This window comes from Urocampus carinirostris, chromosome 14, assembly GCF_059441175.1.
Source record: "Urocampus carinirostris isolate Australia breed hairy pipefish chromosome 14, RoL_Ucar_1.0, whole genome shotgun sequence".
Lineage (NCBI taxonomy): Eukaryota > Metazoa > Chordata > Actinopteri > Syngnathiformes > Syngnathidae > Urocampus > Urocampus carinirostris.
This window is the reverse complement of record NC_142362.1, coordinates 23287448-23315094: the sequence shown is the minus strand read 5'-3', so window position 1 is coordinate 23315094 and position 27647 is coordinate 23287448. Positions and strand designations below refer to the sequence as shown.

Genomic DNA, 27647 nt, shown 5'->3' with positions numbered 1-27647 from the left:
TTATCGATGAGGAGTCGGCTCTTGTCGATCACTTCAAAGAGTAGGCTCATAAAGCGATTGGTTCGCAAACAATCCCTCACTACAAGATAGTGAGGGGGTGGGAAAGTTTTCGGCACTTCTTATCAGTTGTTTGATTCCTGAAGGAATCAGGCTTAGTTTGGGCGTTAACTTTTGATCTTAAGACACCGACAATCAGGTGGGCTTGGGAACTATTGGGGGTTTTGCGGGGCATATGTGGTTCAACAAGGGTTGCTGACTAGGTAAAATGTTATATTTTGGGATTCATGATGTGTAATCCGTATTTGACTGGGGGGGGGGGAGTTTATTATTGTTTTTCAGTGTATAAAGCGTAAGAGAAGTACCAGTATATCACCGCTAGATGGCAAAGTCTCATTGGTTTGAGAAGGGTGCTTGGGCCAAATCTCACGGAATCTCACGTGATTTAGTGATAATTGCTCAATAAATGAACCTTAATGCCAACAAATAAATGGTGTGGTGTGAGACTGACATTTATCATCTATTTTGCAGGTGATATGTATATACTGGGAACACATCTAATGTGGGGATGACAATATGTGTGTAAAGGTTGTTTGTGATGTCTGTAAACTTTACAAAAAAGGAAATAGAAAGAGTGAGTCAGGCATTAGCATAAGCAACAAATAGGGCCTTGGGCAAGGTCTGCCATGTTATGCTGGGCAGGGTTAAGAGTGCACTGTGATTTTAATTTATATAGTTTTATACCAAATAACACAAGGTGAGTTGTTTTGGAAGGTACAGTTATGGTGATTTGTTAATTGATTCTTGTAAAGTACCAATTGATTGCAATGCTATTTTGTATTTAAATGTTAAAGGGATCTCACAGGATTTAGACAGACTTGCCCAATAAATGAACCTTAATGCCAACAATTAAATTTTGTCGTGTAAGAATGACATTTATCATCTATTTTGCGGATGAGGTAAAACAAAAAATATATAAAACAAATGTGTGATAACAGCAGGAGCTAGCCCATTTACCTGGGTCACGTTACACATACGCATGAAAAGCATTTTGAAATTTAAACAACGATTCTCATATGATTAGTATGTGCATGTTAGAGGACAGGGCTAAGCTTCTTTGAGGGTCCAAAAGAATGCATTCATTCATTCATTATATGCACCGCTTATCCTCAGTAGGGTCGCGAGATGCTGTAGCCCATCCTAGCCATTCTCAGGCAGTGGACAGGGGACACCCGGAACTGGTTGCCAGCCAGTCACAGGGCACACAGTGACAGACAATCCACTCGCTCATTCACACCTAGGGACAATTTGGACCGGCCAATTAACCTAACATGCACGTTTTTGGAATGTGTGAGGAAATCGGAGTACCCGGAGAAAACCCACGCAAGCAGGGGGAGAACATGTAAACTCCACACAGGATATCATGAACTCAGAACTGTGCCGTATACGCACTAACCACTGCGCTGCCATGCTACCAATGTTGATCTCAATAAAACTTTATTTTAAAAACATCTTTTAAAAAAAAAAGTTTTATTTGGGTGAAGGTGTTAAATGAGAAATCACAAGTTTGGTGGATCTTGATTTAATAACCTTGACTCTACTTCTATTTGATGACTGGTGATCTACTCTCATTCTAGTTGATAATCAATAATTAGTTGTAAAATGTATATTTATACACACTGATAGGGTTTTACTATCAACCTTAATCAGTTTTGTGTCAAAATTTAAGGTCACACAATAAAATACTTTAAATGTCAATGATAATGCCCCCAATAAGCAGGTCGGCGCCTTGCATGGCTGCATGGCCGCTATTGGTGTCTGAGTGTGTGTGAATGGGTAAGTGTGAAGCACATTGTAAAGCTCTTTGGGGGGCGGGGGTCTTCATTGACTTGAAAAGCGCTATATAAATGCAGACCATTTACCATTTACCATAATCCAAGTGAATGACTAGAAAGTTCCTCAAATGTGCAAATAAAGACAAATAGATCCATCAAATAATCAAAGAAAACACAATTTTGATTTTCTCCAAGGAAGGGGATCCGCAATCCATGGGGTATGGATGGTTTATCAAAGTGAAGATCAGGGGAATAATCCAATTCCTACCAGGACTTTGACATGAAACTGCATGATGAATCAGTTCTTTTGGGGGATTTTGGAGTATCTCGCAACACATTTAGAAAGACTCAAGGAATTTTCCTCCTGGGAAGGAAGAAAAACTGGCCTCTGAAAAGGCCAACAAAAGAAATATATCCATGTTTTAAAAATAATTATAAACCTTGACAACGTCGAGCCGTCTGCACCTACGTGTCAAGAAACAAATCCCCGCGACCCTAGAGAGGGTAAAAGGCGCGGATGGATGGAATAACAAATCATTTTTTTTCTTATAAAAAACATTATATATATATATATATATATATATATATATATATATATATATATATATATATATATATATATATATATATATATATATATATATAATGTGATCAGATATTTACTACAATGTGCTTCCTGTTATATTTGGATATTATATTTAAATGTCGAATTTTCCTTCTTTTTTTTTAGTTTGTAATTCGCCTTTTAAAAGGGGTTACATTAAACAAACGTGTTTTTTATTTTTATTTTTTTTTCTACAGACAAAACCAAATGACTCATGTTTGCTAAGTGTTCAATGTTTTATTCACACACGTTTTCATAAAAGTACAAATTGCACACTATTTAAACTATACTTTACTTGGTAGGGTCCCCCCTTTGTTGGGAATTAGTACACGCGGCTATGACGTCATGACAGATGCAGTTCTCCGTTTGTGACGCTTGATGTCAGCCAAGGCATTTGACACAGTTGAATTTAAAGATGTTTTTTTCAGCTATTTCTATATGAACGTGTATCTACATTTTCCCCAAAACGTTTAAATTCGTAACTTGAAGCGTTGTATCAATTTTTCAAGGGGTGTTGACGTAAAACATGTGAATGACGTCATTATACATATTTGGCACTGAATGACCTTCAAGGGGGATCCCCCCAGATATTTTTACTTCAATTTAAAGGTAAAATGTTCCTTTTTATTGACAAATTTATCCCTTCGAGCATTTAATACATTTTTAGGGCCATCAGCAAATAAACGCAAATTATATAAACATACGTCTTTGGCCCTGAGTGAGATAAGGATGATTTTCTCTTTAATTTTCAGATATTTTTACTTCCATCTGTACCTAAATTGTACTTTTTTTTTCTCTCTGGGTCCCTGCATAAAAACACATAAATGGTGAGAGAATAATTAATAGCCACTGAATAAAGTGCGATTCTTTTACTATTTAAATTTGACTTCAATATATGAGTAAATTGTTCTTAAAAATGAAGATTTGTCTCAATACATTTCACTAATTTAAGATTGTGAGCGAAAATGATGTGGAAATATGTCTTTGGCATTAAATACGTGTTTAAACAAATCATCTAACTCATTTTAGTGCCCTACATCATTTCCGTCTTTTTTGTTTTTGCCAACACCAAAAAAATGGTAAAAGAGACAAATTTACCTTTCTTAGATAAAAAATAGGTGTACAGTACACTGAATTAGAAATAACTGAAAAATTCAAAAACAAAAACAAATCATATTTAAGGAACGATGTGAGAGTTTTTATTATCTGTTATTGTTTATTCAAAAATTGGATGTATACAAATTGATGTATAAATTAGGATGAAGGTAGCTATTTTTTTTAATGTTTTGAACCTATCATCCCTTAAGGAGAAAACATGTTCTTGTGTGTGTTATTATATAAATATTTTTAAATTGTATTATTTTCTTTTCCATTAGAATCTTTAGAGAGATCCCAAAATACAAATGAAGTTCAAGAGTTAAATTCCTGGAACATAATACAGTTTTTAAATGTAATACTTTAATTTTGTATGTATTCAGTGGAAAAATCCCTTCCAAACAAAAATGCTTTTTTTTTTTAGAATTTTATATTTCAAATATTAGAAATAATACAAAGGCTGACATACCTGGCGTGGTGCATTTATTGAAAACTGGGCATAGAACTCCTGTAAAATGATCTGGAATCTCATTTTGAATGTCACAATTAACACTTTGAACTCAAAAGTAATGCAAAGCAGCGAGGCTTAAAGGTTTCTTGTTTAAATCTCTTAAGTCAAGTCATATATTTTTTTGTCGCCCTTAATAACAAATAAGTCTCAAAGGGCTACACAGGCTACCATTACAACATCCCCTGTTCTGAAACACACACAAGGGCAAGGAAAAACTCAAAAACTTCAGTATGAGTACAATTAAAAAATAAAACCTTAATCGTTTCCTAAAATATTTCCATCTATGATGTATTTTAGGGGCAAACTTCTAATTCTATTAACTATTCTATAACTATTTTTGTTTTCTGGTTAACGCTAGGATATTGAACCAAAGACCAAAATGAATTAATTAAAATTATTTTATTGTATTATAATAATAACAATAACAGTAAAAATTGTACCAAATGATTACTTTTACTTTTGAAAGCCACTCAATAAAAAAACAGCAAACTTCAATTTTTTTCTTGAATAAGTTTTTATAAAGTGAATATCAATCACAAATATTTCACTTTGCCTAATTGTTTTCGTACTGATGGAATGATCTCATAGCCAAGCTCAGCTATTACATTAATAAGAAGAAAACACAAAGAGATTTACAACCGTATACTTTAAATTTGAAGTTTAATTGAACTTTCACGACTTCTAAAATAACATTCATTCATTACCCAACGTATCTTGATAATATTGAACATTATCAAATGATGAGTAGGACCCAGAGCCCGGGCCAAGACATAAGATAGTTAAGCGGCCCTGCAACCACTAGGGGGCCCCCAAGAGTGGTTAACTTTTTGGTCCCCATTGTCACTTAGTGTGTCCACTCCAAAATACTACTCAATAACTACAAAACTAAATCTCAAATCTAGTGCTTAAAACAGGGACCTTAAAATTGGTTTTGCTTTTGTTCGGAAAATTAAAAAAAATGTATAGAATTACTACATATGGTAAATGGTCTGAATCTATATAGCGCTTTTCAAGTCAATGAAGACCTCCCAAAGTGCTTTACAATGTGCTTCACCCTTACCCACTCACACACACACTCACATATCAATAGCAGCGTCAGACATGCAAGGCCCCGACCTGCTTATTGGGGGCATTAGGGATTCAAAAATACTACTACAGTAATACTATATTAGAAACTACTACAAAATACATCAATTAGAATTCTACTAAAACATAAAAAAAATACCGATACATAATAGTATAATATACAAAACTACTAGAGAAATATTACAACAAAAATACCCCTAAAAGATGATTACGACAGATATTGCAAATTACACCTATAGCGATACTACAAAAATTATCCTATGGAAATATCACAAATACTACAAAATACTACAATAAAACTAGAGTAACACTGTACTACAAAAATACTACAGAGATATTAGATATACAGCAAATATTCTTATACGGAAATACGACAAAACACAACAGAGAGAGTGCAAAAATACTAAAAAAAAAAAGAATACTACAGTAATACTCCATTAATACTATAATCACTTGCAATCTTCTTGACAAAAGCAATATTTGTGCTAGTCCAATATTTTGCCTCTAGACAGCGCTCCAAGCAGCTCCCTTCTGCCCAGTGACAAGAATTAGCTCCCCGAATCCAATTGTAAAACAAAGCAGGAACTCTTTGTGCAAGGATGACTTAGATGTCACCTTGCAATTAATTGTTAGAATTAAACGAGTTGTCCAATAAAGGAAACCACAAAACGAGGACCCTTTACTTAACTTAAAAGACGACATTTTTTCCTTGTTTTTTCCTTGCTCTCAGAGAAGTTAAATACTTCATTTTAGATGCTGAACCTTTTTGCATGTCCACATTCTGCTTTGTGTATCAGGTCTGTGGAGGTCTTATGTATAAAAGTGTGTATTATTTGACTGTTACGTGTCACTGCATTCTGAGGAAAGAAAGAATGAAAGAATACAAAGAAAGAAAAGAAGAAAGCAGACATAAATTGAGAACGAGAGAGAGAGAAAAAAAAAGAAAGAAAAGAGAGTAGAGAAAGAAATGGAGGAAGACAGAAGATAAATAGGAACAGAGAAAGAAATAGAAAAAAAAATATGTATATATATATAGAGAGAGAGAGAGAGAGAGAGAGAGAGAGAGAGAGAGAGAGAGAGTCAAATCCTCTCATCTCATTAGCCGTACCGCTTATCCTCATTAGGGTCGCGGGGGGGCTGGAGCCCATCCCAGCCATCTCCGGGCAGTGGGCAGGGGACACCCTGAACTGGTTGCCAGCCAATCGCAGGGCACACAGGGACAGACAACTCATTCGCTCATTCACACCTAGGGACAATTTTGGACCGGCCAATTCACCTGAAATGCATGTTTTTGGAACGTGGGAGGAAACCAGAGTGCCCGGAGGAAACCCACGCAAGCACGGGGAGAACATACAAACTCCGCACAGGAAGTCTGGAGCTGGATTTGAACCCACGACAGGTTCCCATGACATGAACTGTGCCGCACAAGCGCTAACCACTGCCCCGCCGTGCTGCCGAGTCAAATCAAATAAATTTGTAAAGCCCTTAATCACAAAAGTCTCAAATGGCTGTACAGACTACAAATTACAATTACCGTAAATTCCGGACTATAAGGTGCTACTTTTTTCCCTAACTTTCAACGTAAAGTTTACGTGCAGTAGCTCTGTTTCCTTCTTTATCGGACTGCTCGATTGCATTTAGCCTGAAAGCTGCGTCATGTGCCTTTCTTTTTGCAATTTGCATGGTGAGGGTATTTCTACGCTAATCTAATTTGTGCACAAGCTAAGAAGTTGCAGTCTTCCTCGGCGCATATATTCCACCGGTCTAAATCTTACCTTTTGTACTCGAGCGCCACTGGCGGCTGTTAGAAAAATTACACAAACTGGCCGCATCACTGAATAAGCCGCAGGGTTGAACGTTTGGGGAAAAAAGTAGCGGCTTATAGTCCGGAATTTACGGTAATTTTTCCAACGGCCGCCAGCGACCTCGAGTGTTGCTACCATTAACTGCCCTGTCACAGGCACCGTTTGGGATGAAAGCTATATTATTATTATTAAAGCTTTGAAAACTCTCTCGGTGTACCGTCTTTCTTTGTAAATAAGTGTAACCCCTGTATAATATGAATTTGCAACTGTGATTGCAATTTTTGTAATGTATTTATTTTAGACACTTATTCTGATATGTTTTGCACGGGTGAATGAAAAAGGAGAGGCGGAAAAAACGCGGGGTGCCGAGTTTAAGTGGGAACCGCTAAAGGTGAGGGCCAGACAAGGAAATAAGAGGGGGTTAAAAGTTGGTTAAAGAAAAAGGAGTTGAGTGAGTAAATGAGTTCATCTGATATTTTTTTTCCCACCCTTATCTTTGGAAATATACACTTTTTTCCTTGGATTACTTTCAACGGGACCCGGACTCTGCAGGTCTGCATCAAACCTTAAGTACCGGTATCATCTTCTGTTCATTTTGCCGGCTGTGATTTTTGGACTGTGGACTTTAATGAAGGGCATTTAGTTTCAATCGCGGGACTTGAAGTCGGGTTTGGATTAATTTTGTGTTTGTGTTCCATGTTTAAATGTGGGCGCATGCGGCTTATATACAGGTGCGGCTTGGGTATGTACAAAATTATTTTTTCCCCCAAAATGTGGTGGGTGCGGCTTATAATCAGGTGCGCTCTATAGTCTGGAATTTATGGTACAAAAATACGGATGAATGGAAGGAAGGAAGGAAGGAAGGATGGATGAAAGGAGAGAAAGAAATGAGGGAAGGAAGGAAGGAAATAAGGATGGATAAAAGGAGGGAAATAAATGGGAAAGAGAAGGTAGGATGAATGGCTGGATGGATGGATAGACAGGAATGCGAAAGAAAGAAAGACAAAAATGAAAGAGAAAGAAAGAAAGCAGCACCAAAAAAATTGACCATGGCCTACCCAAATGTCCAAACACCCAAGCAAGTTAAGCCCCTCGGCAACCAATTTGGTAATGCTTTTGTCCCTCCAGATGAAACGGGACACAAGAAAGCGGCGGTGTCACTCGGGTCAGGGTGACACAACACACTCTTCTGTTCAACAGCAGGGCCCCACAGCTTTTACTGGTTTACCCCTGCCGCATCATAAAAGTGCCTTGCCCATCCCTTAGAACACGTCCAAACATCCCATTATCCTTTTACAACACCTCTCCACTCATTCCTATCACCAACAAGCTAGCTTCCACTATATTTAGACCTCTTTCCTTCTGTGCACTCATAACACCAGTCATCTACGTCAATCGCGGCCTTCCTCTTGGTCTCCTTCCATTTACTTCTGCTCTGTTGATCCTCTTCAACATTCGCTCCTCATCCATCCTCTCCGTGTGTCCAAACCAACCGAGTACTCTCTTATCCACACGCTTGCTCAGTTCTACTACTACTCCAATTCGGTCTCTCACAATTTCATTTCTCAATCTATCCAATCTTGTCACTTTGACATTGAGATAAAGGTAATCAGAGTTCAAGAGAAAGCCTTATTGTTACTACTGATCCTATTGTGGGTGCTTGCTTTCTCACTCAACTCAGGATATGAGTGTTAAGTCACTGTGGGTTTTCTGTGGGTTAAATGAGTCACATGTTTTCAGTGTTTTTGTATTATTTTTTCCCTCCTTTTCCCCACGCTTCAACATTCATATGTTTGAGTATGTGCTCCATTGGATATGTGTAGGTTGCGTGACGTGTGTTTTCCTGCCCGTTTCGTAACTGCAGGCTGTGTCATCCTTTTTATATAATTCTGCGGGGGTCCCTCAGACTATTTTTAGATTAACAGGGCTTTTCCCGCTCTTCAGATATAAATTGTTTTGGATTCTCCTCCTATATAGGCGGAAAGAGGGCACACATTAAAGAAGTGCAGAGCTGTTTATTACCTCAAAACCTTGACCACTAGTAAAAAGAAACTGTTTACATTCTCCTTTCAATTAATCTGGCTTTGACACATTAACAGTTCTTTAATCGTCTTTGTTTTTTGTCGTAAAAGTGCAAGTTTTAGAGGGCCGCCCCATGTTCCGGAATATCGCACTCATTCAATAGATTTGCATTATACACAGCACAAAGATTTGAAGTTTAGTTTTTTCAGTGGGCCAAAAATGTATATGGTATTAGGTATTTACGTTATTATGTCACGTATGTTATTACTTATGTTTATTGAGGCGTGATCTAGCAGCCATTGTTCGCCATAGGGCGCCAACGGACAATGGGACTGGAGGAACCCTACACCTGTCTCTCATGAGGGACCTAGTATAAAGTAATGCACGGACAGCTTCCTTAGTTTGTCATTGCTCATTGCCCATTTGTTTGTTAATGTGTTCTGTTATTTCTGAGCACCTTGTCATGGTTCCTGCTTTCTGCATTTGGGTCTTCCGTCAATAATGACATAATGACATAATGACGCGACCATGGAAGGATCCATATGGAAGCTTCCTTGTCCTAGCGTCGAGGAGGAGAGCCCCCGCCTGCTTCAGGCCCCCCTGCCTTGGCTGTGAGGGGAGTCCCTGGTCGTTTCAGCCACATGCACCGGGAAGGAGCAGAGCCCCTGGCCGCTTTGGCCCCCTGCCCCGGCTGCAACGAGTGCCCCCTGCCGCTTCGGCTCCCTTACCCAGCTGCAAGGAGAGCCCCCGGCTACATCGGCTCCCTGTTGCAGCTACTGTGTGCTACAACCTCTAGGGTTGTTCATGTTTTTTGATTTTTTTTTTTTAGAGTCCGTCTGGCATTCAGTCCTTGAGGAGGAGGTTATGTCATGGTCCAGCACCATTCACCGAAGGGTGCTATTTGACTGTGGGACTGGAGAACAGTGATGGGGATATGGTTGGTAATAATTGATGATGACCTGACAAAGGAAGCTATCAGTGCAGCACTTTTATACTGGGTCTCTAGTGGGAGTCAGGTGTGGAAGATTGACGGCACGTGTGGGGCTTCTCCAGTCCCATTGTATGTTGGCGCCCTCTGGCAAAGAGTGTTGTGCTGGATAATGGAATATTGTTCATGTTGACTGTGTTTTGTCTACTGGTGCCCATGCAAAATCCATTGCAGCCTGGTATACAAATAAACATGAGTTGACCTGACTTAGACGCGCTTCACTCAATGATGTTAATGTTCGTTTTAATTTGAATAGTTGTCAACATGTTAAATACTTTACAAACAGCAACCTATTTTCTTATTCAGCTGATTCACAAAGTAATGTCTGGTCTGATGTTGGCACTGCCAACAAAGCCAACTGATAGAATGGCCCACGTCGTGAAACAATCCCCTTTAGGTACTTTTACATTCACGTTCTATTGTTGGTCTCAATTATTGATGAAACCACCTGAAAATTTTTATAATTTATTGAATTTTTTTTGTTGTTTTTTGACCACCTGAGTCAGAATTTTCCACTTAGATCTATTGTCTGCACCTTTGGAATATAAACTATTATCAGCTATTTTGAAAGGGCACTTGTGAAACCATTAAAGCCTTGATCCGTACTCAAAAGCCCAGAATATTCTATTACAGGGGTGGCGAACACGTGGCTCTAGAGCCGCATGCGGCTCTTGGCCAATAAGATTGCGGCTCTTTGCCTCATCATATTTTATATATACTGTGGCTCTTTGCCTTGTTTCATGTTTAGTTATGTTTTTGTGTATTAAGGGTTGACACTTTCCTCCGTTCTATTGTCCCCGCTACCCGTATCCTGCCTGATTCCGTCCTGTTTCCTGTATCGATCCACGCTCCGTTCTCCTGTCCCGGCTACCCGTATCCTGCCTGATTCCGTACCCTGTTGCCTGTATCGATCCCCGACCACACTTTGTTCTCCTTTCCCGGCTACCTGACTTGTCCAGTCCACAATCACGCTCGTTTCTCCGGCCCCGCCTGTCCGCCTCGCCATCTGTCATCGGCTGTGGGGGTTTCCTGTTCTACCTGTTCAGCAAGCACCCGATCACTCTTTTCCCCTGTCCCTGACTTCCCCGAATTCCTTGATAAAGCATTGTGTGAAACGTTACGCATTTGGGTCCACTGCTTGTTCCAGTCGTGACACAAATTTCTCCCTCCAGCGCAGTGTTAGTTTGACCCAGTAAACAGAAAAGTCTGTCCTCCTTCAACATAAAGATATGGTAGTCTGTTATCCGTGGTGATGGGAAAAATCTCAGTGTAACTAGTTCTTAACTAGTTTGTAATTGAAAAAATATTCGTGGTAAATGTCAGATTTATTTTCTTGAATGTAGAATATATGTAAAAGAGATTGTGAAATATGTGCCATACTGTCAATCCTTTAACGTGAATTAGTTGTTATATTTGTTCGGACTGTATTTTCCTGGGGGAATCCTGACTTTTCTTGTCATCACAAAACACAGATTGAAGCAATATTTTCTCACAACATTCAATTCATTGTTGAAATCCGAATTGATGTCGCCTGAAGTCCGAGGCTGACGGATCATGGTCGCAATTTGTCTGTGAAGAACGTCCTTTTATTGGTCCTGTGAGTATCATATGTGTCTGTCTGCAGCTCAACAGAATATTTCATGAAAGCTTTTTTGGCGCTTCGGGAGAACAATGGCAGCCTTTTCTGATGGACCAGACTGCACACAACCCAACAGACCCGTGTCTTCTGTCATTGCCACCAGAGTTGGGTAGGGTTACTTTACCTTGATTACTTTCAATTACTTTACATGAATAAAATTACTAAATTTTGTGCAGGCTTAGGGAGTAACGCAATACATGGAACGGCAAAAATGATGTTGGCAAGCTGTTTGGATTTATTTTCATTTTGTATCTGTGGCATTTGATGTTAGTTTTGCCGGAGATCAAAGAGAACAAAGCCAGGAGAGAAAGCTTACCACGTGTTGTGAGTCATAATTTTATTCATATTTAGTTTCTTTTGTCTTTTATTAGCATATTTGGTATTGGAGTAATCCAAAAGTAATTGAAAGTAATCAAGTTAAAGTAACCCTACCCAACCCTGATTACCACTAAGCCCCCAAATTTTAGACTTTGGTGTTGCTTCAAATTCTACATTCTGTGTTTTGTTATGATAGAATTGTATTACTAAGCAAACTCTCTTATTCAAAGACATCATTATTTTGTCCCACTTCCAAGCGGAACGGATTGTTAGATTTTCTCCCTTGGTCTACAAAAAACCTGTCTAAACTCTATACAATGAGCCTTCTATACAGGAGCTATTCTAGATCAAATAAATTTGAGATACAAGAAGTTTTTTGAGTAAGAATCTTGCCGACCATATGTGAGAAACTCCAAGTTGATTGATTAAGTTATTATGACTATTTCCAGACTCAACCTCTCGAGACCACTCGAGACCGTTCAATGCCAGCATCAGCTCGTCCAAGTTAGAATGTATGTTTCATACCATGCAGGCTCGATCCTGCACGTTTGTGTTGTGTATTTTTTTACATACTATCTCATGCTCTGTCACTTCTCCACACAAACACCTTCATGGTAAATAGCTCACAAAAAACTCGCTTTTTATTTCTTTGATATCATCTTGTTTGTATTAATACTGTATTTTTTGTTGAATTACTATTTAAATGTGTTTTTAGTGATCAGGAAGATGTGTTTTATGGCTATTTAGGGGTATCTCGGCTGATTATGGGAGGCCGGGTACGGATTACTTAGTTTTAAGTTTTTTCTCATGGAGAAAATTTGTTCAAGATACGAAAAATTCTAGATACAAGATCTACGACATGATCTCGTATGTAGAGGGGCCACCTTATATCAATGTAAGTTGAAACAGCCTGAGGAAAGTAAGGCAGTGATCGGAGTACTGGTTGGCATCATCAAGCACCTTACTTTTAAAAACATGTACCATTCTTATAAAACATCAAGATATATATATATGATGACATTGGTCGCATATCAACCTTAGGAAGCCTGAAAATTTTTATAATTTATTGAATTTTTTTTGTTGTTTTTTGACCACCTAAAATACATCCAAAAATCAAGTACCAAAACCAGTGCCTTGATGAGGACATTTGAATCGAGAAAGAAAACATCTTCTCCCACTATTGTTTACTTCTTTTAGCTCAGTTTAGATTTTTTTCATACCTTTTTTTCCTATTATTTTCTTATTTTAAATGATTTTGATGTAATTGTCTACCAAGATTAAAAAGGTCTATTTAAGGATTTTCTTAAATATTATATATATATCTTAAAATTATATTTTAACGATGTTTTCTGTAAAAAGTGAAAAGAAAGTGACAGAAACATATGACTTAAAACACTCTTTTTCGGTGGAATAATAATTTCAAATGTATAGTAAGTAAAAAAGGGGAACAAATAAAGAAAAAACTGTCCTAAAATGAGCAAAGCAATTTGAATCTTGAGCTAATTTTAATGATACTTTTTTCTTTCTTTATTCCAAAAACATAATAAAATATAAAAAAACTACTTTAAAAGAAAACAGCTATCAGCCAATGGGACAAAAGATTTTCTTAGTTGGTTGTTGTTGTAGTGTAGGTAGAATGGAAGCAAGTTCTTTGATTTTTAATTGCTACTTTACAAAGATGGATTTTCCAATGCCCGATAACAACTTGAATTGTCTTGTAATACTCCCCGGGCTAATCGTACCCCTAATTGAGAACCACTGCATTGCAATACAATGTTTAAATGTTTGATCTGATACTGCATGACTTTAATGAAAAATGGACATAATTCTCATGCTTATAGGTTCGAGAGCATTCTTCATTCAGGCCCTGGTGCTGTGAATTGTTCTGCCATCTGAGATACAATCTGCAACCTCAGTGGAAGTCATTCAATGTAGGCTAAAGACACACTTGTGTTCTATGGCTTAAGAGTATTGTTGACTTCATGCTCTTGTTTTATTGTCTGTGAGGGAGAAGGATGAACCTAGATGTTGTACGGTGCATGTATAATGAGCCATCACACCGCCACTTGGACCTCATGTACACCATTATCTATAACCTTCTGCATCAGTCATGATTTTGTGGTAGAAGGCTGTCAATTGGACATTTTGTTATTACTGTAACTATATTTGTAATGTTGATGATGACTGCCCTTTGTCTGGTGGTGCCCTTGCAACATCCATTGCAGGCTGGTCATCCTGAAAGGGGGATTACCTCATATGTGGCCCCTTATCAAGGTTTCTTCATCTTGGGGTTTTTTCCTTGCCCTCGTGTAGTTTTCAGATCAGGGGATGATGTAATGGTGGTCTGTGCTTCCTGCCGGGACTTTGTGTGATCAGGGGCTAACCAAATGAACATGACTTGACTGAATGTTCTACGGTAAAATGTACTATATATTTGTGATGTGGTAGATTTCTGTACCAAAGATCAAATGAGTGTTGTGGGAGCATACACCTTGAGTAAAACAAGGATACACCCAAATCAAGATGTCATTTAAGATATCGTCAATTTCCCACTCACTTTCCAAATGTCCTCCCATGTTTAATATCTGTTCAATAATCACATTTTCAGAAGCAATGTTAGGGCTTTGAGTTCAGGTCTCATGCTGAGTTGCAGGAGCCTATAAAAGGCCAACATCAATATATACACACGGGTGCTTACATCATTTCAGTGAAATACTGTACAGATGTGGGACGAATTCCCATTGGTAGCCAAGGCCTTTGAGTCATCAGCTGGGATTCCCTTCCTCTTACTTCCAAATATGGGTGGGATTTCGAGTGAGCAGCCGGCTGAGTGGAACCCCCGGCTAATGTCACAGAGCTGGAACTGCACGCCTCTCCACTGACTGGATGTCAAACAGCAAGGAATGTTGAGAATGTGGAAACAGTTATTTGGAAATGGTCTGATTTGTAAGATTTCTTGGCTGCGTCATCATGATTAAACTGTGCTTTTTTTTTTGTGGTAGATATTCTTCCTGTATACTTCTAATCACCCGCCCCCTTCCACACTAACCCGAAAGTGATGACTCCTAATTCCCAGCATCTTCTCTGTGGGAGTCTTTAGGCTCAATGCTATTTCCATTGCCGCAGTGTCTGATGCCAGAATGCAAGTATCTTTTCAGTGGGCTTTATGAGAACTCAGGTATTTCTAAGCTTCTCTTTGGATGTCAATGGGAGCATGTGGTATAAATCAAGGAGATCTTGAAGTCACAGAATACACTTTGACCCGATTTATACTACTAAATTTTGCCCGGCCTTCAAATGCTGACATCACATCCCTTTGTCACATAATCATGATTGGTCTTTTTAATCCCATACTGCACATTTAATTTTGATCGATTGACGTCATGCTTGATGTGGGAATAACTGCATTGTGATGTTATTATTTTTGAAACTCTATGCCTTCTACGTCTTAGTATAGAATAGAATAGAATAGAATAGAATAGAATATACCTTTATTGTCATTGTTACAACATGGGATATATTGTGACAACGAAATTGGACGTGGCACTCCAGTACCACATTTTACAGTGAGGATAAGGAAAACAAAGAGATAAAGGAACAAAGAAGATGTTTTAACTGTCTTTGTTGTATAGGCTTTGTTTCCTCCGGAGGGGGGGTGTATGAGGGGGTGAGGGACAGACAGAGATGGGCGGATCCAACTAGATGTTTGATCTTACTGTACACACGGTCCAGTGTTTTTTCCCTAATTGCTCAGTCCACGTGTTGAATGGATTTGGGAAGTACAGTCCTTTGAACATGCCCGATTAAAGTCGTTGGCGACGATAAGAGCTCCATTGATCAGAAAACACTAGGCCAAATTCTCAGACATGTTCCTTATTATGGCTAATAAAAGCTACAAAAGAAGCCTCATGAAGTATTCTGATCACAAATGATAAATGGGTAAAATTTGCCAATGATTGTAGTACAGTGTAGCCAATTATTGAGACTCTACTTGTATGCTAATATGGTTGGTCATTTACAAACTTCTGGTGCATTTAGAGGCTGCCCTGTCATATCTTTAACCTTTCATCAGCCCATTTATTTCCTTTTCCACTCTCCTATCTCAATGTGTAGCCCCCTCCCTCAGTACATACAAAATCCTAATTATTGTTTACAAAGATCAGTGTCCCCGGCCTTTACTGATTTCCACTTTCATTGTAGGCTCGTACTGACCATGGCTGATGCGGTAATTATATCTGCCGACTGACAGTTGGCCGCAGACGGCTTTGCATGACTCTTCTCAGAGAGGAATTAGAGACTGCTCGGCACATGTCCGAAGCTGTAAGGAGCTTTTTCAATAAAAACAACTATTGTGTTTTTTTTTGTTTGTTTCGCGGGCTTCATAATTCAATTTTATTGATCTCATTACAGCTCATCTTTAAGGTGATGTCTAAGTTGTAAATATTTTTAGCAACTTTAGCTGCTACTCTTAAGCTATCTGTGGTTCACAGTTTCAGTGTGTAACCTTTGTTATTTGGGATAATTTAACCAAGGAATTCTGGCCTAACACATTTAACAGGGATTCTGTCTCTGTTTTAAACAATCCAGAGATACAGTACTTAGAGGTCTTTACTAAGGAAGAAATGTCCAACTTCTCTGCAAAAGTTATCTTAAACATGTAGAGATTTGACTAACACTGAACAGTGGAAAAATCTAGATTAGGGATTTTCTAGACTGGTCATTGAGACGCCTTATCTAACTTGTTTTAAGTACAAATGAGGAATGATTAGAAAATCTTGACAAAAAACCTATACTGCATTGGAGGTTGAGTGGTAACCGACGTACAATATATATACTAACAATAACTGAGCAGAAGTCCAACATAGCACGGATGAGGCTATTTTGGGGGGAAGGGGGGTGTCGACCTTTCCTGGCCAGTCAATGCAGATGGCTGAGCAGCATGACTTTAATGTGTTTGCTTGTGACAGATCCTTTTCCTGCTTGTCGATTTAAATTCTATACATCTTAGCATTTTGCAAGCTCAGTAAGTGTAACCTTTCTACATCTCCAAGCTGAAGAGGAAGAATAAAAAGAACAAAAGAAACATCAGTAAAACACAAACGTAAATCGGAAGCTTAAGCATAAAATTAGTCCTAAATTAGGATTCAAACTGTCCATTGAGGCAGTTTCTCTGATCTCTCTGGGCAAGGCATTCCAGTGCAATGAAGCATAAATAGAAAACACTCTTGATCTGTAGGGCCCGAGTTGAGCAGCTAAGATCTAGATTTACTTCGTTAACATGCCGCGAAATGTTTCTTTTATTTGCTGTCAATTTTCATGAAAATGATCATCAATTCGACTACAGTCCTGTAAAAATATGTCTGTTGTTAAAACTACTTTTCATTGAATAGAATGCTCCGTACATTTATTTGACCACTATCTAATAAAGCTCCAGAATCTTGTTTCTGCAAAATCAATTCATAATTTAATTGAGAAAAAGGCAGTGTTGAACACTTTGGTGGTTATCCGGGCATAAACTCTTGCAAATGAGCATCTCACGACATACTTACTGAAATACAGACCTGAATAAACTTAATGTACAGCACGTACTTGTCTTCTCCTGGAGGCAATGATATATCAGGTACTAAAACGTTCTACTAACACAAGTCTTAAATCATAATTGGGTCTCCTTTATTCAGATGTATTTTTTGGTTTTTAAATATTCTCTAGCCAAATCTTGTATTATTCGTGGAAAGAAAGCCTAAATACAGAAAATCCTCTGGCATCTAAATACAGTAAACAAAGAAAGTGGGTTAGGGCAATACTAGTTGATATTTTACATCTTTAACCATCAATTCTAATAAATGAGAAAAAAAAAAACCTGTACATTGTGAAAAACCTTGCCCTCGTGTAGGTTTTAGATCGGGGTATGGTGTATTAACATTCTGTAGTTTGCAATAATCTGGTCTGTGCAGCTCTTTAAGACTCCTTGTGATTAAGGGGTGTCGCAAATAAACATAAAAAAAAAAAACAATTGTGCCAGATCATCATATGCACATTAGCTTTAGAATGTTTATACTTTCATATATTTTTACCTTTTTATTTATTTTTTACTTTCACTGAAAGGTGAAGGCCTCCAAATATGTGATACTTGTATAGTGATAGTAGAGGCCATTTATGCATTCATCCACCCATTTTCTTCCACTTATCCCGGTTCAGGTTGCAGGAGCAGCAGCCTCAGCAGGAAAGCCCAGACCCTCAGTAGGGAAGCCCAGACCCTCCTACACCCCCTAATTCATCCAGCTCATTGGACACAATTCTGATGCGTTCTCAAGCAGGCCTAGTGAGGTAGTCTCTCCAGCGTGTCCTGGGTGATTCCCGGACCCTCCTTGCCAGTGGAATAGGTCCGAAACACCTCTTGAGGGAGGCGTCCTGGAGGCATCCTTGTCAGTTGCCCAGGCCACTTCAACTGGCTCCTCTCAATGAGGAGGAACAGCGGCTCTACACTGAGTACCTCCTGGATGACTGAGCATCTCACCTTATCTCTCGGGAGGAAAGTCATTTCGGCCAATTGTATCCAGGATCGTGTTTTTTCGGTCATGACCCACAGTTCATGACTATAGGTGAGGGTAGGAACACAGATCGACGAGTAAATCGAGAGCTTTGCATTTCGGCTCGGCTCCCTCTTTACCAAGACGTTACAAGGTCCGCATGGCGGCAGATGCTGCATAGATCCGTCTGTGAATCTCCCGTTCCATTTTACACTCAATCATGAACAAGACCCTGAGATAATTGATCTTATTACCTGGAAGGCGCATAGACCCTTTTCTGGCTGAATACCATGGTCTCTGACTTGGAGGTCCTGATATTCACCCCTTTATCTCCGTCCATCCATTATCTGCACTGCTTATCCTCACTAGGGTCACGGGGGTGCTGGAGCCCATCCCTGCTATCTTCGGGCAGTGAGCAGTGGACACCCTGAAATGTTGCGAGCCAGTCACAGGGCACATAGAGTCACTCATTCACACCTAGGGACATTTCTGACCAGCCAATTAACCTGACATGCTTGTTTTTGGAATGTGGGAGGAAACCGGAGTGCCCGGAGGAAACCCACGCAAGCACTGGGAGAACATACAAATTCTGCACAGGAGGATTCGATCCCATGACCTCAAAAGAAATCTGTCAAAATGTGTGCTCACAATCTATATACTCTGTTTCCCATTTCCACCTATTTCACCTTCCTACAAGTTTCCTTCCAACATTGGGAGTTTGTCACCATGAGACAACTTCACTATGTTTCGCGTAGGAATATGAACATGAAATGAATCCAGATAAATCCCAATGATCCCGCTTGATTTCTTTCACAAATGACTCAGGGGGATACTGTAAAGTATTTATTTCCCTGGAATCATTTAAAAAGAAAAAAAATGAAGTCCTCTTAGGTTGTAGCGCCTATAGAGAAAAAACAGATTGCAGATGCGAGTGATGGGCCAAAATGCTAAATGATATGTCCAAGGCAAAGCTCTAGCTCTTCTACAACAGTGACACATACCAGGTGTATTGGCTTGAATTTACCTCACAAGATGGATGGACCCAGCTTCATAAAATAACCACTTTGAATAAGTCTTTCAGTGAAATTGTTCTTGTGATGGATCTATGCTTTTTATGTCAGAACTGTTGGTTTTTTAAACAAAACTCAAAACAGGCTTAATGCCAAAGTACAGTATTAGCCTGATCTTCTGATCAGAAATAGAATAACACTTTTAAGTGCAATACCTTTTAAGTGATGTACTAAAGGCAGCATGTCAGCGAACATTCATTCTAGTCCAGGGGTGTCAAAAGAAATATAACAAAAGGGGCGGACTACTAGATTAAGAGAAAGAAAAAGAGGGGGACAAAGAATGAGAAAAGATAGAGATATAGAACAAACAACAGAAAGAGAGAGAGACTGAGCAAAAGGGATAAGGCAAAGAAAGGTAAAAGGAAAAAAGACCAACAGAGATAGGGAGAGACAGGAAGAGAAAGTCGCCAAGAAAGATAGAAAGAAAGAAAGAAAGCGAGAGAGAAAAGTACCAGAGATAGAGTGAGAGAAAGAGTAAAAGATAAGAGAAAAAGAGAGAGGGACAAAAAGAGAAAAAGAGAGAGAGAGAGAGAATCAGAAAGAGAGAGGGTGATTGAGGGAAAAAGAGGGATATAAAGAAAGACAGAGAGAGAGAAAGACTGAAAGAGAGAGAAATAAAGACATATAGAAGAGAAAGAGAGAAAAGAAGGAGTGAGCAAAAGAGAGAAAGAAAGAAAGAAAGAAAGAGAGCATGAGAGAAAAAAGAGGGAGAAAAAGAGAGACAGATACAGACAGAGTGAGAAAGAGAGACAAAGAAACAAAGAGAGAAAGAGAGAGCGAGAGAAATTAATGTTCGAGCTGCTTGTTTAGTGTCTTGGCTACATCAAGTGGACATTCTTCAAAGTGAAGCTCATTTTTCTCTTGTACTTCTCTTGGCATTGTCTCGAGGGCCGGATTAAAATCCGTGGAGTGCCTGAACTGTGCAGTGGGTCGCATGTTTGAGACCTATCCTCAAGTCAATGCGTCACCATCAGAAAAACAAACGGTGATATTTCACTCGCTGAAAATAATTCAACGGGACCGGCTAGTAGTATTCCATATTTCGTCCTTGGATTTTCAAGACTTCAGGCTTTTGTTGTCAAGTGTTGGCAAATTTGCCAGTGTGATGTCATCACTTTGATACACCAATGTGATATCAAGTCAATGAGGTAATGGCAGGAGGGAAATGTATGTTTTATTACTCTGGCACACGGTCAGTTTGGCTTATGCAGCCTGCAACAGGGTACTAATGAGAATAGATGGTCCGTTTTAAGTGATTCATGCGGGGACACGTCATCACATGTTCGTGCTTTATGCCAAGGGTTGACTCCAACTTTGTATAATGGTCAATTCAAAGGTCCCCTGTTCGAGACCGGGTGAAAACATGTTGGCCTGAAGAGGAATGGGCGCCACCAGGCCGTGCTTGCCCAAGACACACTACAGGAAATGGTGCCCAAGGGAACCCACACCACACCCTCCATATTCAAAGGACTAAAAGATGACCACAACCTTAATTTAACACATCAGAATACCCTAAAGTTGTGCAATTTTGAAGCAAATTCTTCCCTATAACTGAACTGTCACGACCAGAAGGGAATTAGGACCCAGATGCGTAACCTTAACCACAAGTTTATTGAGATAAAGGGGAAGGGTAGCGCTCGGGATCTGGTGCTCGCTGGTCGCGGGAAGCAAGCCGCTCAACAAATCGGATCGTGTTCCGAATGCAGAAGTGGATCTTCCGGAGGGGAAAATTGTAGTGTTGCAGATGGAAAAACAGGGACAGAAGAGCAAAATGTGGTCGGGGTCAAAAAAACGAGTCGTAAGCCTGACACAAATGGGGAAATCACGGACGGACGGGTGAAAAGCGGGTGAAAAAAGCAGGACAGACGGGAGTCAGAGTCAAAATGCTTGCCTTGTAGAAATAGAGGTTCGCTGACGGACTGACAACAGGCGAGTGAAAGGACTGAGCTTAAGTAGGCCAAACGAGCGGGCACAGGTGAAATTAATCAGTCAACATATCATGAACACAGTTTACAATTACTGGCAATGAGAGTGAGGGTGCAGCATTTAAGCTCTGCTGATGATAAAATGTTATTTTTGAGAAATTTTGGGGGACAGATTTCTCATGTTTAGTTTTATTGAATGGGGAAACATTATTTGAGACTGACACTTTAGTAAATCTACAATCTTGTAAATGGTCTGCATTTGCGTTTTTCAAGACAATGGAGACCTCCCAAAACGCTTTAAAATGTGCTTCACGCTTACCCATTCACACACCAATAGCACCGCCAGCCATCCAAGGCAACGACCTGCTATTGGGGGCATTGGAGATTCAGTGTCTTGCCCAAGGACACTTCGACATATAACACATAGGAGCCAGGAATCGAAGCTGCGACCTTTTGATCCGAAGACCTCATGTCTTACCATTTATAAAACACAAAATTATTATAATACATATCGAGATAAGGCTTTAATAGAACAAAATGTGGGTAAGTAAACACTTACTACATTTACCACCCGTGATAACCAAATTTGTCCTGGTCATTACAGAAAAGTCTCAAGGCACCGCACTAAACAAATGTCGATAAAATTAAATCATGACTTTGCTGAAAAATCGACCAAATTATTTAATACAAATATGAAATGAAATGAAATGATCTGCAATTATATAGCGCTTTTCAAGTCAATGACTTCCCAAAGCGCTTTACAATGTGCTCCACATTTCCCAATAGCGGCCTTGCAGCCATGTAAGGCGCTAACCTGCTTATCGGGGGTATTAGGGATTCACAGGGACAGGTCGCGCCGTTCCGAATGCAGAATATTTTGTCTAGTTCTGTCGATAACAGGACTCTGACGAAGGACGGCAGGCAATGATTTGAGACCAAGGCCCTGATTACGTAGAAATGCTCGGTGTTGTTTTTTATTTTTCCAGACATCGCGACGCCCAGGTTGGGCTTCATCGGCACGCACATGGGAGGAGCCGGCACACCATCTTGCGGAGAGGCGTGGGCCGAGAGGGAAAGGCTGGAGGATTTCAGAAAAGCTTCTCAGAGACTCTGACGACACTAATTCGACTAATTCGGCTATTTTCGATGGAGTACACTCAGTTAAATTAATGATTAAATTAAATCTGTCCCCGTGTAAAAATCTCAGCTTTCTCTTGTTCATCTCTTCCATCAAAAAATGTGCGCGCGTAAATTGTTAGGTGAATGTAGGTTGTGTTTGGTTAATGGAGTCAGATAACTAATTGAACAATTTGGTAAACGATACATTTTAATATATGTAATTCCTAACACTCTGAAAGTCGTTAAAAGTGCTTGAATTTGACCATAAAAAGGGTGCAAGAACCGTGAAATCAGTATAATGTTAGATATTTAAATGGATATTATGGAGTATATGGTGTGTTGGACTGAATGCCATGCCCACGTCATGAATCATTGATTAATATTTGCAATAAATGTTTTTGACTCTGTCTCCCTGTTAAATGTATATTTCTTGTATGGGAAAATATTTCCAAACGTCCTTGCTTACACAATATCCCCACCCCCAGTGTCTGTTTTCCGCAGCAATTCTTTGGATGCATACAAACAATATCACACGTAACACTAGTATTCTTATTGGTCATTTCAGTTCACTGCGGCATCCTCGGTTGCTAATAATGAGCTACCGAGCTGTTGTCAATTAAATATTGCATATTGTAGTAAACGTGTGACCTCACCAGCCATACTTACATGTGCCAAAGTCACCCTGAAGAAATGACATCATGGACAATGATGTCATCCCACCATTCCAGACCTTCTCTCCTTCCCGGTTAAATGCTTTTAGGCTTGGCTGGGCGCACAAACACACACACACTCCAAAAGCCAGAGTCGTGATCTAAACAAGTCAAACATACAACAGATGCGATAAGGATGTCATCTGGCCTCAGAACAAATAAACGGAGCAACGTCGCGTCCCCATCTACAACTAAATATGTCCCATGATGCAGTTTTACACATCCGGACAGAAGCCAGTCTGCGGCCTCTCCTATTATAGACTGTGCCGGGAAAACACATTACGTTAAATTAAGCTCCCAATATATTCATATGAATTGTTTTTAAAAATGGCTCGCTGTGGTTATTTTCTTTGATTTTTCTCCAAGTGTGACACCAGATGTGTTAAAAACTTCCTGACCATTAAAAATTTTAAAAAGGAGTGTAATAAAGACTTTAACATCTGGATCCGTCATGTGTCACGCATGATCAGAGATAAACACAGGCTACCACCATTAATGAACATTTTTAATGGACTTAAAATGTGTTATGCTGCGAAACAAATAATAATGAATAAATGAATGAATGAAAACTTTATTTCAAACATTATAAATTAAAAACAGGACAAAAACAATGACTCAACAACAAAAATAATGTTAACATGTTAGAAAAGGGGTGGTAAGAAGCAGACGCTTATTTTCCCAACCCCTTCATCTTCCCTATTACATCTTGCAGCTAGCTCCTCTTTTGTGTTTAAATGTAACAAAATCTCACGGATATACATATTACATAGGTCAGATATCAATAATTATAATAATAACAATAGTCACATATTTTATACACTAATCATCGTAGTACCCATCTATTAACGTTATAATGCTACTAGTATCTAAATATCATTGTGACACCACTGATAATAACAACAATAGCAATAACAGTTGTGATACAATAATAGTAACAAGAACAACAAGGTTAACTATAGTTGTAAACGCAGTATTTCCAATCTCTACGCCATTTTCTTCATCTCTGTATTCTGCCAGTAATGTTTTATCTGAACATGTGACTAGTTGGACATTGTTTGATCTCGTCTTGTAAATTGTTCCAAAGTCTGACTCCACACACAGACACACACATACTTTTCCTGGTGGTTCTCACCTTTGGGATTTTGAATTTATTACAGCCCCTTAAGTTATAACTTCCCTCTTTCCGAGTGAATATTTTTGGATGTTTTCTGGCACTATGTTTTTGTTGACCTTAAATAGCAGTCGTGAAATGAAAATATTTACTAAATCATCCAATTTTGATCATTTGGACTGCAGGAATAAAATATTAGTATGATTCAGATATCCTACCCTGTGTATGGTTCTAATTGCACGTTTTTGAAGGATGAAAAGGGGCTGTAGTGAACTTTTGTAATTATTGCCCCAGACTTTTGCACAATAATAATAACAATATATAATAATATTTCGAAGCGCCTTTCAGAACTCCAGCCAGTCACGTACGCGAGAAAGGGTGTCATCTGAGACTGCCGGAGAAGAGCCAATAAGCATCTTAAGAAACAGATTGCAAATGTCCTATAACCAATAAAATGGGAGTGGGGGAAGTGTTTTTGCTGTCTTGATTTGAATATTGTCTGGATAACTCTTCGGGGCTCCTCAGGAAAAGTGTCTGTCCCTGATGACAGGGAATAACAGATTGTATTGAGAGGGACCCGGGCCCCCGATACTGTATTCGGTTTTCACTGTTCGGAATAAAATCTCGATTGATTCAGCTGATTGGTTTCCTGGATCTCTCTCTTACAGAACGAGCATTTGGAGTCAGATTATCAATTTGAGTATTGTGATAAAGACCTTCAGTCTAACATTACCCAAACAATGCAATTGTGTGTGATGTCACTCTTCCACCGGGCAGGATATGGTGGCGTTCACCCAAAAAATCTGAATTGTGCATTGAGATCTGCAGTGTGAACGGAAGCCCCTCCGTGTCCTCAGCCATGTCCGTCGCTTTGCATGAGGCACAGGGCGCACTGCACGATAGGGCGCTCCTCACGATTTGAAGAAAATCCGAGACTTTTAAGTGCCCCTTATGGTCGTGAAAATACAGTAGTTTGGCAAGTTGAGCCTTTAACTTTTTATTTTTAACCTTATTTGAATAAAATCTGACTATGGTGAGCATGGTGTATGTGATTGTGATACTGTTTGAGCAAAATAAGTCAATTCTAGCAATAACAAGTAATATTCAGAGGTTTGATGTCATGATTACTGATGCGGGGCACCTGAGTCTGCTCCGTTGGCGCCAACAGCAGCTGAGGCTGATTGGCTGCTTCCACTTTTTTAAACCCCCGCTTTCCTGTCAACATTTGTCGGATCGTTTGTGAACCTACGCTACACAGTAGGCAAACTTTTGTGACTCCTGACTCTATCCTGCCCTGTTCTCCGTCTGATTCCCGTTGCCGACCTTTTTCCGAACCCGTTTATGTTTTTGCTCCTCCAGCCCGACCATCGACCTGTTTTCTCTCGTTGTCAACAACTACCTTCCACATTCCAGCTATCTGCTACTTGTGACCGACGATCATTGGATCAAGGATGCAAGTCCTTTTCTCCTTCTAAATAAAACAGAGTAAAAGGAACGCAATTGGGTCCCGTCTCCATTCCTGGTCCGTGACATTTGAATCAAATATGATATAATCAGACAGTGGAAAATCATCATTCTTACATAATTTATTCATACTGTGATTTTTTAATGCTAAACATGAAATTTACTCCAAGCAGAAATAAACATGTTTTAAGGAAAGAAATGTCCTTTTCTAAACTAAGACTTGGAGAAAAAATATTTTTAATGACTTAAGTGTAATGCAGGGGCAGGCTCATATTGTTTTATGTCAAAAATTGTCCATCAATTGTGCATGGCGCCATGTTATTTTCAGTAAATCGAGGGACTCAAGTGGGCAGACATTTGTTGTCATGCCCTCCCACTTCGCTTGGCACCAAAGCTGAGGGCCCCCAACAATCTGGAGGTCCTCGGCTTTTTCCGGATGAGCTTCAATGGTCATATGAAGTCCCCTTCCTTCTCCTTCCCCCACCTCATCCTCTGAGGGAAGAGCAGGTGGGAATGACGGGGGTCCTGGCCTGCACTCATCGGGCAGATGGGTAAACTCCATGACTAACGCTGTAAACCTCAACGTTCAGAATATTGACAGCTCACTAACTCAGCTCATCATTTGTCGTCTGCTAAAGGTAAACAATGGTGATTTACCAAAACTGGTTTCACGAGAAACGAGACTGTCCAAAACCTTGCAAACAGTGCTTTTTATTTTAAGTTATGAACATGGGCCAGGGCCCTGTGACCTTAGGCAGGATAAACGGCCTGCAAAATGGATGAATGAAAGGATATAAAACAGGGGTCCATTTCAAAAAGGAGGTTCAATAAGCACTGAATCTAGACCCGACTTCTGAGTTATTCCACACTGAGATAGAAACCACAGAGTTTTTAGTTCCAGGGCTGCAGATTTTTTATTTCAAATGGATTACCGGTGCCCCATATAGACAACGTTAATGGAGCGAGTGACCATGGCAACGGGAAAGCTAAGGGTTTAGTTTTTTGACTCCTCCCAAACTAAAAAGCTTGGAAGGAAGGAAAGAAGGAAGGAAGGACGGAAGGAGGGAAGGAAGGAAGGAAAAAGGAAGGAAGGAAGGAAGGAAGGAAGGAAGGAAGGAAGGAAGGAAGGAAGGAAGGAAGGATGGAAGGAAAGGTGGGTGGATGAATATAAAGATGAATTGATGGATGGAAGTAAAGAAAGAAAGACACAAAGAAGAAAAAGGAAAGAAAGGTAAAGAAAAAAAGACACAAAGAGGGAAAGAAAGAATGGAAAACAAACAGAGACACAAAGAAGGAAAGAAAGAAAGGAAAACAAACAGAGATACAAGGAAGGAACGAAAGGAAAACAAAGACACAAAGAAGGAAAGAAAGAAAGGAAAACAAGCAGACACAAAGAAGGAAAGAAAGAAGGGAAAACAAAGACACAAAGAAGAAAAGAAAGGAAGGAAAACAAACAAAGACACAAAGAAGGAAAGAAAGGAAGAAAAACAAACAAACGAGCGAAAAAGGAAATAAAGAAGGAAGGAAGTAAGGGTGCCAGCAAGCAAAGAAAAAAGAAACGGAGGGAAGAATTAATAAAGGATTCTTGGAAAGAAAGAAAGCGAGAAAGATTTATTGATCGGGACTCTTGTTGTTCACTTCAAGGAGCTATCTCATGGACTGTTTCGTTACCAAACGAACCGACACTACTACAGGCACGAATGCCTAAATATCAGATCCCGCTCACTCATCCTCATCTTTACCTGTGTAAAACCATGGAGAGTAGAATCCACTTTCCAGATGACCTTCATCAATACTCAATCAAAAGCCACAACTATG

At 39.4% G+C, this 27647-nt stretch overlaps 1 long non-coding RNA gene across 1 annotated transcript; it reads left to right on the top strand.

Annotated features, from left to right (window-relative positions):
* The first annotated feature begins 2928 nt into the window (after positions 1 to 2928).
* Positions 2929 to 22540, top strand: LOC148352999 (uncharacterized). The gene is made up of 3 exons (XR_015852633.1): positions 2929 to 3045; positions 11568 to 11691; positions 22412 to 22540. It is a non-coding gene; the product is annotated as an uncharacterized LOC148352999 (long non-coding RNA).
* The last annotated feature ends 5107 nt before the right edge of the window (positions 22541 to 27647 follow it).